Consider the following 16,696-nt stretch of genomic DNA (forward strand, 5'->3'; position numbering starts at 1 on the left):
GGGAAGGTAAATTACTTTCTGGGGATATAAGCTGTCCTTTCTGTCAGCACTCAGATCCCTCAATGATGAATTTATAAAATGAACTTTGCCTTCTGTGAGGCAAGCATGATGTAAACCCTTGTCTTGTGATTTGTGGGACACACCTACTTTTTCATTGATTAGTCATTAAACAGAGTCAGAGTGATATAAACACATGCTACCAGGAATGTGAATCAAGGAGCCCAGAGCAAAAAAGACCTCCCTGGATGAACAACTTCTTTAAATCTGTTATAAAATCCTGCTATGGGTCATAAAACTCTATTCTCAGTATACAGAATAACCCCATGTAGGTAAATGTCTTACTGGTGCTAATACTTCTTTTTTTAAATTCTATGAGAGCACAGATGACAGCATATAAGTCCGCTTCATCCCTTAATTTTTCTCTTGCCCACCTCTGTCTCTATTCAGTCTGTATTGGTCCTTCCAAGTCACCTAAATTGCCAGCTATGTAGTCTGACAGCCAGATACGTATGGGCAGGAGGGGGAGGAATTGAGCTGATTACCTATTAACTTTAGCCTAAATTAAATAGATTTCCATATTGCTTTAAAATTCATAGTTCTTTTTTATGCATCCCCCCTGGGTTTCCATGCTCTCTCTATAAAAAGGCAATGTGACAAATTCCTTTGCCAAGGCTTAGATGTTGGGAACTCAGAGTTTTTATTTAATCATGGTGCTGAGTTCCTGTCTGGCCTTGGATATGCTATTTTACATTTCAAATATTCCATCTGTAAAGGCAGAATGATATTTCTTCCCCATCTTGCAAGAAGTTAGGAGATGATCCATCACTTAGTGTTTTTAAGAGCTTTGGAGACACCAGGTGCTTAATGGACTCTCTGAACTGATTAAGAATACTGGGAAAAGTTGATGCTGAAACATCATTGACCAGCTGACCTGTTTTGGCATAAAATCTGCTAAGGTTTCTCTTTCCATAGCACTCACTGAGTGGTGCTGCTCTGCATATCTAGTAATCAAAAGAATCTGGGTCATTAACTTGGATTGTTGAAATAGTGCAGTTCCTTATTACTTGTCCTATTTTATTTTATAAGAACACAATTCTAAACCATCATACCAGTAGAGATCCCATTATATAATAAACATGCCTAAAAAGAGCTATTTTATCATGAAATGTGCTATGTTTTTATCTTAAGGTCATAGTTGGTGGTTGGGGTAAGATAATCCCTGGCCAATGTAAACTTTTGCAAGCAAACTATAATTATCTTTGAGGTTTACCATTTCTGTAATGAGGACTGAATCTCTGAGATTTGGGGGAATTCCTCTCCAATTTGGATACATTTTATATAGATATTTCACTTGGCCAATATATACCGAGTTTCTATATTGAGTCCAGCCCACAAATATAAATATCTCTATTATGCACAGTGTCTCTATCATAGAGGACTTTATAATGTTGAAGAAGTGTAGACATTAAGTACCAACTAAAATGTAAGGTAAGATATAAATAGGATAGTGTATGAATACAAATGAGGGTAACTATTGTCTTAGAAGTCCAGGAACGATTTCTCAGACATTGGAGACATTTACATGGGAATCTTGAAAGAAGAATATTTTACCAGGTAAATAAAAAGGGATAGGAAATAAAAGAGTATTCTTTGCAGACAATGTAGTGAGTGTATTGAATATTTTAGGTTCACCATTTTGTAACAGGAAATGAGAAAGTGGCATATAGATTTACCTACTGAGTTCCACTTAGATATTCTGGAAGAGGCCCTTTTACCTTTATTGATCACAAATTAACATCTCTTGCAAGGAAGAGCTCCTCTTTTCCAAGTACCCTTCAACACAAAGTTTACTTGACTTCTCATACAGCTCATATGGGTGGAGGGGAAAAAAAAGAGTCTCTTGAAGGACATATTCTTTACCATGAACCAGAATTGCTCTTCCTTGACCCTTGTGTTCTATTTAAAGTGATGACTAAAATCACAAGAGGCCCTCTTCACAGTGAATGGCTGCTCCTTAGCAAGCACACACTCCTCCAGCTTAAAGATCATGTTGTCGGGAGCCACAGAAGTCTTTGATAATACCTTTAATCAACCCTTTGGAGTGGAAGACATGGGAGAGCTACCAAGGTACCATAACATTACATGACTCTCTCCTGACTTCATTAGGATCCAAGGGCAGATATTACAGAGGTTGTTTGGGCAGCCTCTACTACAGAGGGCTGTAACATCGTAAATATAAATTAACATTTCATCTTATTTGGTTCATTTTTATTATACTTACTATGCCAGGCATTGTAGTAGTTATTTTCATATATTATCTGATTTCTATGTAGTATTTATACAAACCCAGTATTTTTAGGTATTATGTTGATCTTATAACTTTATGCATTCTTTTTTTAAAATGTTTATTTATTTTTGAGGGAGAGAGTGAGAGAGTGAGCCAGGGAAGGGTGGAGAGAGAGGGAGACAGAGGATCCAAAGTGGGCTCTGAGCTGTCAGCACAGAGCCCGATGTGGGGCTCGAACTCATGAAAGGTGAGATCATGATCTGAGCTGAAGTCAGACGCTCAACTGACTGAGTGACTCAGGCACCCCTAACTTTATGCATTCTTAAAAACTATATATGTTTAATATAATAGGATTAATTTGTTGTTGTTGGATGCTTCTTGACTTTACAGCAGGGCTGTGAGCTACTTGAGAGCAGCCACTTCGTCTAATGCTCATTATGCCTAACTAGGCACATTAAGTATGCCAACTTTAAAGTTCTCAGCGTGACCGTTTTTTAACTGAAGAATTATTGACATGCAATGTTTTATTAGTTTCAGATATAAACATAGTGATTTGATATTTATATACATTATGAAATGGTCACCACAATAAATCTAATTACAATCTGTCACCATACAAAGTTATTACAATATTATTGGCTATATTCCCTATACTGTACATTGTATCTCTATATCTTATTACTGGAATATTGTACCTCTTAATTCCCTTCACCTGGTTTGCCCATCCACCCATCCCCTCCCTTCTGGCAACCATTAGTTTGTTATCTGTATCTATGAGTCTGTTTTTGTTTTGTTTTTCAGATCCTACATATAACTGAAACCGTACTGCACCTTTCTCTTTCTGAATTATTTCACTTAGCACAATACCTTCAATTAATGTCACAAGTGGCAAGGTCTCATTCTTTTTTATGACTTAGTAATATTTCAGTGTGTGTGTGTGTGTGTGTGTGTGTGTGTGTGTGTGTATAAAAAATATGTTCTTTATCCATTCATCTGTTGATGGACACAGCCTTCTTGCATATCTTAGCTATTGTAAATAACATCACAATGAACATAGGGGTGCATATATCTTTTTAAAATTCATGTTTTCATTTTCTTCTGGTAAATACCTAAAAATGGAATTGCTGGATCACATGTTAGTTTTATTAATTTTGGGGGGACACTTATACTATTTTCCAAAGTGGTTGCAACAATTTATATTCTTAACAACAGTGTAAAAGGGTTCCCTTTTCTTTACATCCTTGCTAATAATTGTTATTTCTTGTCTTTTTTAATAGCCATTCTGACAGGTGTCAGGTGATACCTCATTCGGGTTTTGACTTTAATTTCCCTGCTGATTAGTGAGATTGAACATTTTTCTTTGTGATTGATGAGTTTCTGTTGTGTTATGTTTGGATTTCTTTATCTATCTCTCTCTCTCTCTCTCTCTCTCTCTCTTTGTACTATTATAGGTTTTTGGTTTGTGGTTACCATGAGATTCATATGTAACACCCATGTGTATAGTAATCTATTTTAAGTTTGGTAGTCACTTAAGTTTGAACTCACTCTAAAAGTACTACATTTTTACTACTCTCTGTCCCCCAATTTTATGTTTTTGATGTCATATTTTTTTAATGTTTATTCATCTTGAGGGACAGAGAGAGACAGAGCATGAGCAGGGAAGGGGCAGAGAGAGGGAGACAGAATCTGAAGCAGGTTCCAGGCTCTGAGCTGTCAGCAGAGAGCCTGATGTGGGGCTCGAACCCACGAACTGCAAAATCATGACCTGAGCCGAAGTTGGACGCTCAACTGACTGAGCCACCCAAGCGCCCCTTGATATCATATTTTATATAGTTTTATTTTGAGTATTTTTGGCTGATTATTATAGACATAGTTGATTTCACTATTATCATTTAAACTTCATACTAGCTTTATAAGTGGTTGATCCACTGCCTGTACCATGTTTGCCTTCACAGTGAGGTTTTTTTCTTTCATGTATATTTTGATTTCTACTTACAAACTTTTTTTTTTCCATTTAAAGAAGTCCCTGTAATAAATGCCCTTTATAAGGACATTTTAGTGGTAATGAATTCCTTTTGCTTTTGATTGTCTGGGAAACTATCATCCCTTACTTTCTGAATGAGAACTTTGCCAGGTGGAGTATTCTTGGTTGTAAATTTTTCCCTTTCAGCATTTTAACGGTATCATTCCACTCCCTCCTGGCCTGCAAAGTTTCTCTTGAATACTTAGTTAATGTCTTATGGGTGTTCCCTTACACACACCATTTCTTTTCCCTTGCTGCTCTTATGAGTCTCTGTTTTTTGACATCCTAATTGTAGTCTGTCTTGGTGTGGATCTCTTTGGATTCATCTTTGGAACCCTCTGTGCTCTCTGGACTCAGATACCGTTTCCTTCTTCAGGTTAGGAAAGTTTTCAGCTATTATTTCTTGAAGTAAGTTTTCTGTCCCTTTATCTCTCTTTTCTCTTTCTGAGACCACCATAATGTTAGTATTGATGTTATGCAGAGGTCTCTTAAATTATCCTCATTATTTTAAATTCTTTTCTCTTTTTGCTGTTCAGTTTGGGGGATTTCCACTACCATGTCTTTCAGATTGCTGATCCATTCTTCTGCATTCTCTAAAATGCCATTGATTCCCCCTAGTATAGTTTCCATTTTTGTTATGTATTCTTCAGCTCTGATTGGTATTTTTTTATATTCTCTCTGTTGCAAGTTCTCACTGTGTTCATTCTTCTACTGAGTTGGGTAAGCATCTTTATAACCATTACTTTGAACTCTCCATCACATAGATTGCTTATCTCCCTTTCATTTAACTCTTTCTCTGAGGTTTTCTCTTTTTCTTTCATTTGTGATGTATTCCTCTGTCTCCTCATTTTGCTTAACTCTTTGTGTTTATTTCTTTGTATTCAGTAGCTCAGCTAGATCTCCAAGTCTTGAAGGAATGTTCTTATGTAGGAGATGTCCTGTGGGGCCCAGAAACATAATCCTCCCTCACCACCAGAGCCAGGTGCTCCACAGGTGTCCCCTGTGTGGCCTGTCTGTGCCTTCCTGTTGTAGTGGGGCTATGACTACTGCAAGTGCACTGGTAGGTGGGGCTGGCTTCTGACCCAGTTGGCCAGCCACAAGGCCTGGCTGCAACTGCTGCAGGTGTGCTAGTGCAGAGGGCTGGTCCCTGACTTGGCTGCCTGTGAGGCCTCACCATGACTGTTTTGGGCATGATGGTGGGTGGGGGTATTGTCTTGTCTGCTGGGAGGTCCAGTTGAGACACAGAGTTGCATGGATCTCTTAGCAGGACATGTCCTCTGACCTTAGCAGTCTGGAGGAAGGATTCCAAAATGCCTGTCAGCATATGGATCAGCCTGCAGAAAAAGATAGCAAAAATGGTTGCCATCGGTCCTCAGGGAGAGGACCAGTTACTTCCTGCCTCTCATGTGGGTGTCCCAAGATTAGTAAGTGGGACTCCTTCACCTATGGTCTATACATTTTTTTTGGATACGGTGATTTTACACTGGTTTCCAGGTCAAGACAGTCTGCGTGTGAGCCCTTTCAGAGTGAATTTTCTTTCCCTACAGTTCTGTAGTTTTCCTGGTCATATTCCCTTTTGTTTTTCAAAGCCAGGTGTTCTGGGGGCTCATCTCCCTATGTAGGATCTAAGGGTTGGGGTGCCTGATGGAGCTCAAATCTTTCACTCCTCAGGGAAAAGCCCATACCTTTGGGATCACTCCCAACTGTAGACTGCCACACATGGAATGTGGTTTGTTCCTTGAGGGTACTGCATCTCTACCTCTTCCACCTGTCTTGGTGCTGTCTTTTGTTGTGGAGTCTTTGGTCCCCTTCAAGAGGAATTATTCCACAGATAGTTATAGATTTGTTGCATCCACAGGAGAAGGTAAGCTCAGAATCTTCCTATACTGTCATCTCGAACCTATCTTTCGACTCTTGACATGACTTTAAAGGTACATTACAGGAACAACACATCAAGCTCTCAGGCCCAAATGAGGGTGAGGCTGAGGGGTACAAAACCAGTAACTCTATTAGTTTTCTATCCTACAGAACAAATTACCACAAACCCAGTGGCTTAAAGCAACATACATATATTATCTCCTTGTTTCTCTGGGGCAGAAGTTGTGAATGGCTCAGCTGGGACCTCTACTTAGGATTTCACAAGGCTCCAGTGAAGTATTAGCCAGAATGTTCCTTTAAGGAATCTGGTGTCCTCTTCTTTTTCTTTTCTTTTTTTTTTTTTAAGAAACCTTCTTCTTTTTTAAAAATTTTTTTAACGTTTATTTATTTTTGAGACAGAGACAGAACATGAACAGGGTAGGGGCAGAGAGAGAGACACACAATCTGAAACAGGCTCCAGGCTCTGAGCTGTCAGCACAGAGCCTGACGTGGGGCTCGAACTCATGGACTGCAAAATCATGACCTGAGCTGAAGTTGGATGCTTAACTGACTGAGCCACCCAGGCGCCCCTTTTTCTTTTTTTTTTAAGTTTATTTATTTATTTTGAGAGAGAGAGAGCATGAGCAGGGGAAGTGCAGAAAAAGCAGGAGAGAAAGAATCTCAAGCAAGCTCTACACTGTCAGTGCAGAGTCCCATGCCAGGCTTGATCCCACGAACCATGAGATCATGACCTGAGCCAAAATTACGAATCAAATGCTTAGTTGACTGAGCCACCCAGGCACCCCGAGGATCCTCTTCTAAGGTCATGTGGTTGTTGGCAGAACTGGGTTCCTTATGGCTATAAGACTGAAGTACCCATTGCCATACTGGCCATCGGCTGGAGGACACTTCCAAGTCTTGCCATGTCTCTCTCACAAGTCTTCCCACAATACGGCAGCTTCCGCATTCAAAGCCAGGAAGAGAATCTCTTTCACCAGTATGCTAAAATGGAGTTATATATGTTGACACATACCATGGAGGTGACTATCCTATCATTTTTTGTTTGTTTGTTTGTTTGTTTGTTTTTACAATATTCCATTGGCTAGATGAAAATCCCAGGTTTCTCTTGCATTCAAGAGGAGGAAATAATACAAGACTGTATACACAAGAGGTTGTCTTAGGGTATGTTTGCCACACTGAGGGTGAGATCCACAGTGATGCTTATATCCAGCTATCAAGCACATGTCCCTAACTCTTTATCCCCTGAGCTTGATTAATGGTTAATAGAATAACAGTTGTGCTAATACTTATGTAGATGTAGGTACCAGAAGAATTAAAAAGGATACCAACGCTTAGGTAGATTGTTCAAAATGAGTGTGTATGGGGCCTGGACCCAGGTTTCAGAGTGATTAAAGTGGGGTAAGAGGGAAGTCCTCATTAATGAACATATAGAAACATCACTCTCAAATCTAAGAGTGTACAGTAGCTATTATGTTACAGGTTAGAATCACTAGAATTTAAAAAATGAGAAGATCTCGTTACCTGAGTATAAACCAAAACTAATAAGATACAAATTAATAGAAGTAAATGAAAATTCACATATGTATGTTTTAGCATGTTCCCTGATCCTCATCATTAATCCCAATGATAGCCTCCATGAAAGAGTGTTAAGAAAAATGAGATTAATCTTTGGAGAAACAAATGGTGCCAAATATATGAATGTATTATATGGCATCTGATGAATAGAATTACAGTGACCAGATAAAGGGTGATAAGAATCCATCTGATATCTGTTCTAATCATACTCCATCTCGAACCCTCTATTGGGAATAGTGCAAAGATATCACATTTCCTGAGGAACAAACTAAGCCTCTAGCATTGGAGATCTAGTAGAAATAGATGTCATTAGTGGAAAATTAATGTGAAAAATGGCTAAGGTAAGTTAGGTTATGTTGTGTGGATGTGACAGGTGATTTAAAATATCTGAAAGCTGCCACATAAGAAAGAGGATGGCTTATTTGGGGTAGGACCAGTGGGGACCAATCATGTAGGCTACTTTGTAGGTGGGAGTGCTCTTCACAGGCATGCTCAGAGAAGATTTTGGAGACTGGTGAAAGAGGAATTACTGGGATTGGGGAGAAGTTGTCCTTTTTAACTCCAAGGTTTTTGATTTAATGAGAATGGAAAACCCTGAAGGGTGATGCTATAAAAGCAGATGAATGAAGAAGCTTGAATCTCTCAGAGAAAGAACAAAAGAGAATTAAGAGCCTACTGGAATAGAAGGAAATATAGTCCTAAAAGCACAGAGAATAAGGCTGAGTGGCAGAGACACTTCAAGACCAAGTCATTTCAAAGAAGCAGTTCAGAGAGCAGACACTGACTCTGGAAAAGTGCAGCCAGGTGGCAGATGGTTTCATGCACAGAATCCACAAAGGTACCAATGGTGCTTGAATCAACTACCTTCAAGAAAATGATCTCTAGGGGCGCCTGGGTGGCGCAGTCGGTTAAGCGTCCGACTTCAGCCAGGTCACGATCTCGCCATCCGTGAGTTCGAGCCCCGCGTCAGGCTCTGGGCTGATGGCTCAGAGCCTGGAGCCTGTTTCCAATTCTGTGTCTCCCTCTCTCTCTGCCCCTCCCCCGTTCAGGCTCTGTCTCTCTCTGTCCCAAAAATAAATAAACGTTGAAAAAAAAAATTAAAAAAAAAAAAAAAGAAAATGATCTCTAACTTAGAAATGAAGAATAGATCTTTCTTTCCTAGAGACCCTGATTTCTGAGCCAAATAGCCCTTGAATGTGTAGTAGAGAAAAGTAAGAAGGGAATTAACAATGATTATAAAACCTATACACATGGGTACTTATAACTGCTAACTTGAGTATAGCTTGTCCCATAAGTTTTTCTAAATTGTAACAACACAGCCTGTTCATGTTAAAGAACAAATTTTTCAGAAATGGCCGCTGAGGAATTAGCAGTAAGATTCTGTCCAGTGGTTTTAAAGGAGTGTTCCTTGGTCAACAGTCTCGTGGGAATGGGAGAAAACCTGCCAGAGGATATTCTGTTTGGTGCCTTTTCCTGGAGGGATTTTTCCATCATTTCCTGGAACCATGGGAAAGCATCTAATGTTATTCATGTGCCAAAATAAAGAACACTGTCTTCCTATGTTTTATTTATTTATTCTGGGTTATAGGCCCTTTCAGTTTGCCCCCAGGGCTTCTGTGCTCCCATGTATAATGGCTTTTTATCACATTGGATTGTTGACTTGTCTGCCTCTTTCCCTCTTCTGAGAGCTCCTTGAAGGTGAGAAATGTCTCAATTTATCTTTGGCACTAGCATTTGCCATACATTTGATTGGCATTAAATATTTTCTAAATGGATAGATATTGTCACCACATCAGAATTCTGGAAATCCAGCTCTTTGAAGTCATCATGCCCCTGTTACAATATTCGATATAGAGACTCTTCACATCTGATCAGAAATAATGTTATAAACATAGTTAGAGACATAGAATCCTAGAAATATAGTTGGGATTTGCATCTAGAGTTAAATACAAGTTTAACCAAAATCTCAAAAATAATTGTCAGAAATTTTTCAAAAATTAATAAAGAACTCATTAATCTGTTCAACATATACCAGATACTCTACTGGATCCTAATGGTTTAAGATGTATAGGACAATATCCATGTCTAGGATGTTTTCCCAGTCTGGAGAGAGAGAGAAATATGCAAGCAGATAATTCCAGAAACAGTGAATAAAATGCTAATGTAGATTTGCACAATGTTACTTGAATCCAGAAAAAGGAACAGCTAGTTAAGGATTCATAGAGTTGCTGATAAATATCACATAATGGGTGAAAAGAGAGGAAAAGCATTTCACGTGAAGATAACATTCAAGAGAATAGCAGCATGAAGGATCATGGGGCCCTTGGCAATAAGAACTAATATATTACTCCTAGAAGACCACAGGGTCCATGCGGAAAAGGCAGGGGATATAGAAAAGTGATGAGGACTACCTTGTGAGATGGGATTTATGCAAGTCTAAGGCATTTGGGTCAGGATAGGGAAGAAAGAAGCTTATGACTGTGTGGGAAACACCAAAGATCTTTTTTATTTAATTAACAGGTTATTGAAATATAATTACTACAAAAAAACTGTGCACGTATTTAATGTATATAATTTGATGAGTTTGGATATATGCATATACCCATGAAGCCATCACCACAGGTAAAGCTATCAACCATCTCTAAGCTTCCTCATACCCCTTTGGTTTTTCATTTGATTTTGTTTCTTTTGTGATAAGAACCCTTAACATTAAGCCTACCCTCCTCACAAATGTTTTAACTGAAACACGTAACTGTTGTTAACTATAGATACTGTGTATAGTAGGTCTCTAGTACTTGTTCGTCTTGCATAACTGGAACTATTAGCCATTGAACAATACCTTCCCATTTCTTCCCCACCCCCAGCCTCTGACAACCACAATTCCACTTTCTGCTTCTATGAATTTGACTATGTTAGCTACTTCATATAAGTGGGATAGTGCTGTATTTGTCTTTCTCTGATTGGTTTCTTTCACTTAGCATAATGTATTTCAGGTTCATCATGTTGCATATGGGAGGATTTCCTTCTTTTTAAAGGCCAAGTAATATTCCATTATATGTAGGTACCACATTTTCTTTATCCACTCATCCACTGATGGACATTTAGGTTATTTCCCTAATATTGGATATTGCAAATAATGTTGCAATGAACATGGTGGTACAAGAGGAAAATACTGCCAAATCATATATTTGATAAAGAGTTATTATCCAAAGTATATAATAAACTCCTATGACTCTATAGCAATAAAAATACATAACCTGATTTTAAACATGGACAAAGGATTTGAATAGATGTTTCTCCTAAGAAGACATACAAATGGCCAACAGGTATATGGAAAGGTATTCAACATCACTAATGATCAGCAAAATGCAAATCAAAACCACAATGAGATATTGTCTCCCAACTACTAGAATGGCTATTATTAAAAAAAACAAAAGGTAACAAGTGTTTTCCAGGATGTATAGAAATTAGAACCCTCATACACTGTTTCTCGGAATGTAAACTAGTGCAGCTACTATGGAAAACAGTATAGAGGCTCCTCAAAAAATTAAAAATAGAAATACCATACAATCCAGCAATATCACTTCCAGATACACATCCAAAATAATTGCAATCAGGATCTTGAAGAGATAACAAAGACCTTTTTAACTAAAGTACATCATAGCTGCTGCTCCTGTAGGGCCTTACAAGTATGTATTTATATTCCTCAGATGACTAGGCAAAACATTTCATACTCTTTGTACAGAACTTACTGGTGCTAATTTGGATAACAAAGCCAGAGACTGGGATGACTCTCTGAGAAAAATGTAGAGATAATAAGTTTTCTATGTTCCTCTGCTCTTGCACCCAACAAAGGAAGAGTGAATGCAGAAAAGTTCCCAACCTCTTCACCCCCATCTCATCAGACATTGGGAACTGTGAAGTTCTTTCCCTTTACCTCTACCTGTTGTTAAATACTGATCTTTGTGCACCGATATGTTAGACCCCCTAACTTGGTTTATCTCATTTAATCCTCATTCTGTAAGGTAGATTCTATTATTTGAATCTCCTTAGGATGTTAGGAGATTCCAATCCAGAGAAGACAAAATAGATCACAATGAGATAGCTCAGGAGCCAAGGACCAAAAGCCAAAACATAGGAGGCAAAGAATAATTGAATCAAAGGAGTTTCAGATACGGGAAGAAAAAGTTTCAGGATTTCAGGACCTGTAGAAAGGGGGCATGCTCTAGGCTTCAGTAGGGAGCAAAGGAAAAGAGTTCTTGGTAACTGCCTAGAATATTAATAAGTGTATATGATTTGCTTTGCTTTTATGTCCCAACTGGAGCATAATATGAGACAGTATGAGATGTAGGTAGGTTTAATTTAAAAGAATGGAATGGATGGGGTGCCTGGGTGGCTTAGTTGCTTAAGCTTCTGACTTTGGCTCAGGTCATGATCTCACAGTCTGTAAGTTCAAGCGCCACATTAGGATTCTGTGTCTCCTTCTTTCCCTGTCCCTCCCCTACTTGCACCCTGTTTCTCTCTGTCTCTCAAAAAAAATACATGTTAAAAAAATAAAAGAATGAAATGGATGTATTTAAATCATGGATAAAGTTGAAGTTTTTAAAAATTTCACTGATTTACAGTTTTCATTTTAGAACGGGAAATTTAAGCCTGAGGTATAAAGCTCTAATAATTAATTATGTGGCTCTGTGAGCAGAAACTTGAGGAGGCTTGAGAAGGTCGGAGGGAGATACAGCCTATTTTAGCAGTCACTGAATCATACCTTACATGAGTAAATGTCTTGTTTGTCTACCACAGGGATCCACAAACTAGGCCAGTGGGCCAAATCTGACTCATGGCCTTTGTGTAAGGTCTTCTAGTTAAGAATAATTTTTATATTTTTAAAGGGTTGTAAGACACACACACACACACACACACACACACACACACTATATGAGACAGAAGCTGTATGTTGCCTATAAAGCCTAAAATAGTTGCTCTCTGGCCCTTACAGAATAAGTTTGCCATGTCCTGGTGTGTCAGACAGACCTCTGTATGGATTGCCTGGTTTACTTCTCAGCCTCACACAGCCTGACTAAAAAGAGGCCTCTCCCCTCCCAGGCTTGTTGTGTTCTCAAGTAGTGCTCTCGGGCATCGTCCCACAGCCCATTATGCAAATTGGTAGACCCCATTTCAACCCTTAATGGATGGTGACATGAAAACCACATGTGCTTGGGGCGCCTGGGTGGCGCAGTCGGTTAAGCGTCCGACTTCAGCCAGGTCACGATCTCGCGGTCCGGGAGTTCGAGCCCCGCGTCAGGCTCTGGGCTGATGGCTCAGAGCCTGGAGCCTGTTTCCAATTCTGTGTCTCCCTCTCTCTCTGCCCCTCCCCCATTCATGCTCTGTCTCTCTCTGTCCCAAAAATAAATAAACGTTAAAAAAAAAATTAAAAAAAAAAAAAAAGAAAACCACATGTGCAGATGAGGCCCTTTCCAGGAGTCCCTACCGAATGAAACAACCCATGAAGACCAGACCACCATCCTTTCGTGTTGTGAGGCACGGCACCTTGCCAAGGCCTTTGGAAGTTTAGTGACTGGTGCTGTCAGTCTGTCTCCTTTCACAAGCACTAAAATCATGAAGAATTCATGGGAAGCTGCTGTAAACATCACACATTTTTGAAAGAAAGCTTTTTAATCAATTTAAAAAATAATGGTTTCAAGTCAAAACTTATAGGATTTCCATGGCTTCCTTTATTGATATCAAGAATAGTATTATTGATGCTTAATTACTTTGGTTTTGATGTGCTAGAGTCTATACTAAAAATATCAATAGTTTAGAAACTGAAGATAATTCAGTTATTGTAATAAAATGACGGCAATATTGGTATTATCACCTTCCATTTCTATGAAAACTTACATCTTTCCGTGAATCTTCATATTTACATTTTATCTAATCCACAAAATTACCCTATGAGTTGTGAATGGTACAGCTGATATTGAATTTATTTCTTCACTAAAGGAAACTATACTTAGCAAAATTAAGTAATCCAACACAAGCCAGAAAATAAAAGAATAAGGACAAAAATGAAATTATTTGGACTTCTGGTCTGTGATTCCTCTCCTCTACCAACATAACACTTACCTAATACCATGAAGAATTTTAATGTTTAAAAATTGTAATTATACAGGGGCGCCTGGGTGGCGCAGTCGGTTAAGCGTCCGACTTCAGCCAGGTCACGATCTCGCGGTCCGTGAGTTCGAGCCCCGAGTCGGGCTCTGGGCTGATGGCTCAGAGCCTGGAGCCTGTTTCCGATTCTGTGTCTCCCTCTCTCTCTGCCCCTCCCCCGTTCGTGCTCTGTCTCTCTCTGTCCCAAAAATAAACGTTGAAAAAAAAATTAAAAAAAAAAGATTATTAAAAATTGTAATTATACAAATGAAAGGATTAAAAATGCATAAGAGCTAAAAATAATTTTAAAAACATCTTAACTGATAGCATGACTACTATTAATGATCACTTTCCTGCCTTTGAGCAAATTTTGTAAGTCTAAAAGATAAAAAAAAAAAAAAAGATAACTAAAAATGTTCCTGTAGATCGATTCTAATTACTTGTCCCTGGTAAATATTTTTTTTTCCTTCTTCCAATCCTTCAAAAGATAGAGAAACAACCTTTTTATTACTACCCTGGCTAGATTCCTTATGGTCTAGTCATTTTTTTTTCACAATCACCTAAGGCCATGACCATGGATGAAGAGATTCCTTGCCAGTAAACCTCAAAAACAGTTTTCAAATCCTGTTCGATTCTTTTGGAATTTGTTTTCAAGTTGACTGCTCTGTTCCTTGTTTAATGGAAAAAAGAAAATGTATCAGAATCAAAATGTATCAAAGTCAACTCAAAATTCAGCCCTAAACTTAAAACTGAAAAAAAGGTAGCATTATTTAAAAGACTGCCCACAGTTAATTAAAGATAACTTTATTTTCCATAAAATATTCTATTAATAAATTGCTATTTAACAAAAGATACATTTTAAAGATAAAAGAAACTGTACTTTAGTGTATATCAGATTAGTAGTAAAACTGTTGAATGAAAGGCTAAAGTGCTAGTTGTAAAACAAAACCTACTTCTATTGTACATTAGAAACAAAAGGAAAAAAGAACAGTCTGGGAAATCATAAGAGAAAGGGCAAAGCATTTACAAGTGAGGCATTTTATGTAGTACTGATGTTAGACAAAACAATAAATTCCATCACTAAAGAATAGAAAACTGGTTGACATAGCTACTAGTATGCTTAAATTGGTGAGTTTTAAGGAAAACAAGGTCCCTACCTAGGCCTATTTAGCTCTTTTCCATGAACCATTCTTTTAAACAAATTGATGGTTACTTTCTGAAAACAAAATAATTCTCAATGTATAAAACTTGGAAACAGAAAAAAAAGAAAGAAAACTATTATATTAATTCTCATTAATTTTTAAATTATTTTTTCAATCATTTTTAAAAAGAAATCTTTGGTTTACAATATACTGGATTGATAGAACTACAGTGAAGTTTTTTAGCCAAGTGAGAGTTACTTGACTCAAGTGGTACCAATCCAAATCTCTCCTGACACTTTGAATACAGTGATTCAAAGATGGGGGGGGGGAGAAGGAAAGAAGATTTGAATCATGTAATGGTAAGCAGATGAGGCTGACAATTAGCTTCCACTGTCTGTATCCCAAAAACTGTCTCCTCTGAGATTGATTCATCGGCTCCCTTCCCCCTCCCCTTCATCTTCTTCCCTTTCTCCTTCTTCCTTCTCCTTCTCAACTTCCTCTTTATCTTCCATATCTTGCACCATATCCTTTGGTTTAAATTAGCTAACTGTTGTTTCTGTTACTTTCACCCAAAGAACCATAACTCCTGGATATGCTGTTTTGTATCCTGTTTTTGTTATTATATAATTTTATTACATAGTATTAAAAATGTTCACTGGGGCCCCTGGGTGGCTCACTTGGTTGAGTGTGGACTCTCAACCACACTCAGGTGGTTTTGAATTAGGTCATGATGTCACAGTTAGTGAAACTTGAGCCCCAAGTCAGGCCCCTGGCGATGGTGTGGAGCCTGCTTGGGATTCTCTCTCTCCCTCTCTCTCTGCTGCTCCCTAGTTCTCCCTCTCCCTCTCCCTCTCTCCCTCTCTCTCAAAATAAATAAGTATTTAAAACAAACATTCAATGTCTTAATGATATTCCATCACATGGATGTTTCAGAAAATTTTTAACCAAACCTCTAGTGTTAGATATTAAATAACCCATCAGTGAATATCTTTGTATATAGATCCAGGTCCATATGTCTAATTATTTTCTAAGGTTACATCCTGACATAAAATTACTGAATTGAACATTATGGGCTTGTTAAGAATCTTGCTCTTTTAAAAAATGTTAATTACACTTTAGTCAAGATTATATTTGAATATATTTCTCATGCTCTTACATTATTATGACTTAAAACTATCTTGCTAATTCAATGGGAAAAATGATATCTCTTTATTTGACTTCATATATTTCTTTCACTGCAATGGATACTTCCTTTTTATCCTTCCCATTGAGTCTGAATGATAGCATGAAAAGAAATGTCACATTTCCCTACAATTGGCAGTGTGATCCAGTGGTTTATAAATCAGTTAGGTTATAAAAGGTTTAAAAATGCAGTATGAATATCACATTTTAAATTGGTTTAGGCTCATGCATTTATCTAGATTTGGAATTCTTACTATATAAACACTGTGTGTTTCATCTTTTTATTCATTTGATGAGATTGCTTATATTCATTTCCCACATCTCTCAAAAAGGGCTTAGTTCAGTGAAAAAAATTGTTTTGTGTTCTATGGAGAAATGTGTTATTACTTTGTTGGACCAACCTGCTGTAGGAATTACTTCTACAATTTAGTACCCTTGACCTCACATACAAATTTTAAAATA

General features: G+C 37.9%; 1 pseudogene; it reads right to left on the reverse strand.

Moving 5' to 3' along the window:
- Positions 1-5,676, reverse strand: part of LOC122490998 — a 90,462-nt pseudogene extending 84,786 nt beyond the window's left edge.
- Positions 5,677-16,696: the final 11,020 nt, after the last annotated feature.

This window comes from Prionailurus bengalensis, chromosome C2 (assembly GCF_016509475.1).
Source record: "Prionailurus bengalensis isolate Pbe53 chromosome C2, Fcat_Pben_1.1_paternal_pri, whole genome shotgun sequence".
In the NCBI taxonomy this organism is placed as follows: Eukaryota; Metazoa; Chordata; class Mammalia; order Carnivora; family Felidae; genus Prionailurus; species Prionailurus bengalensis.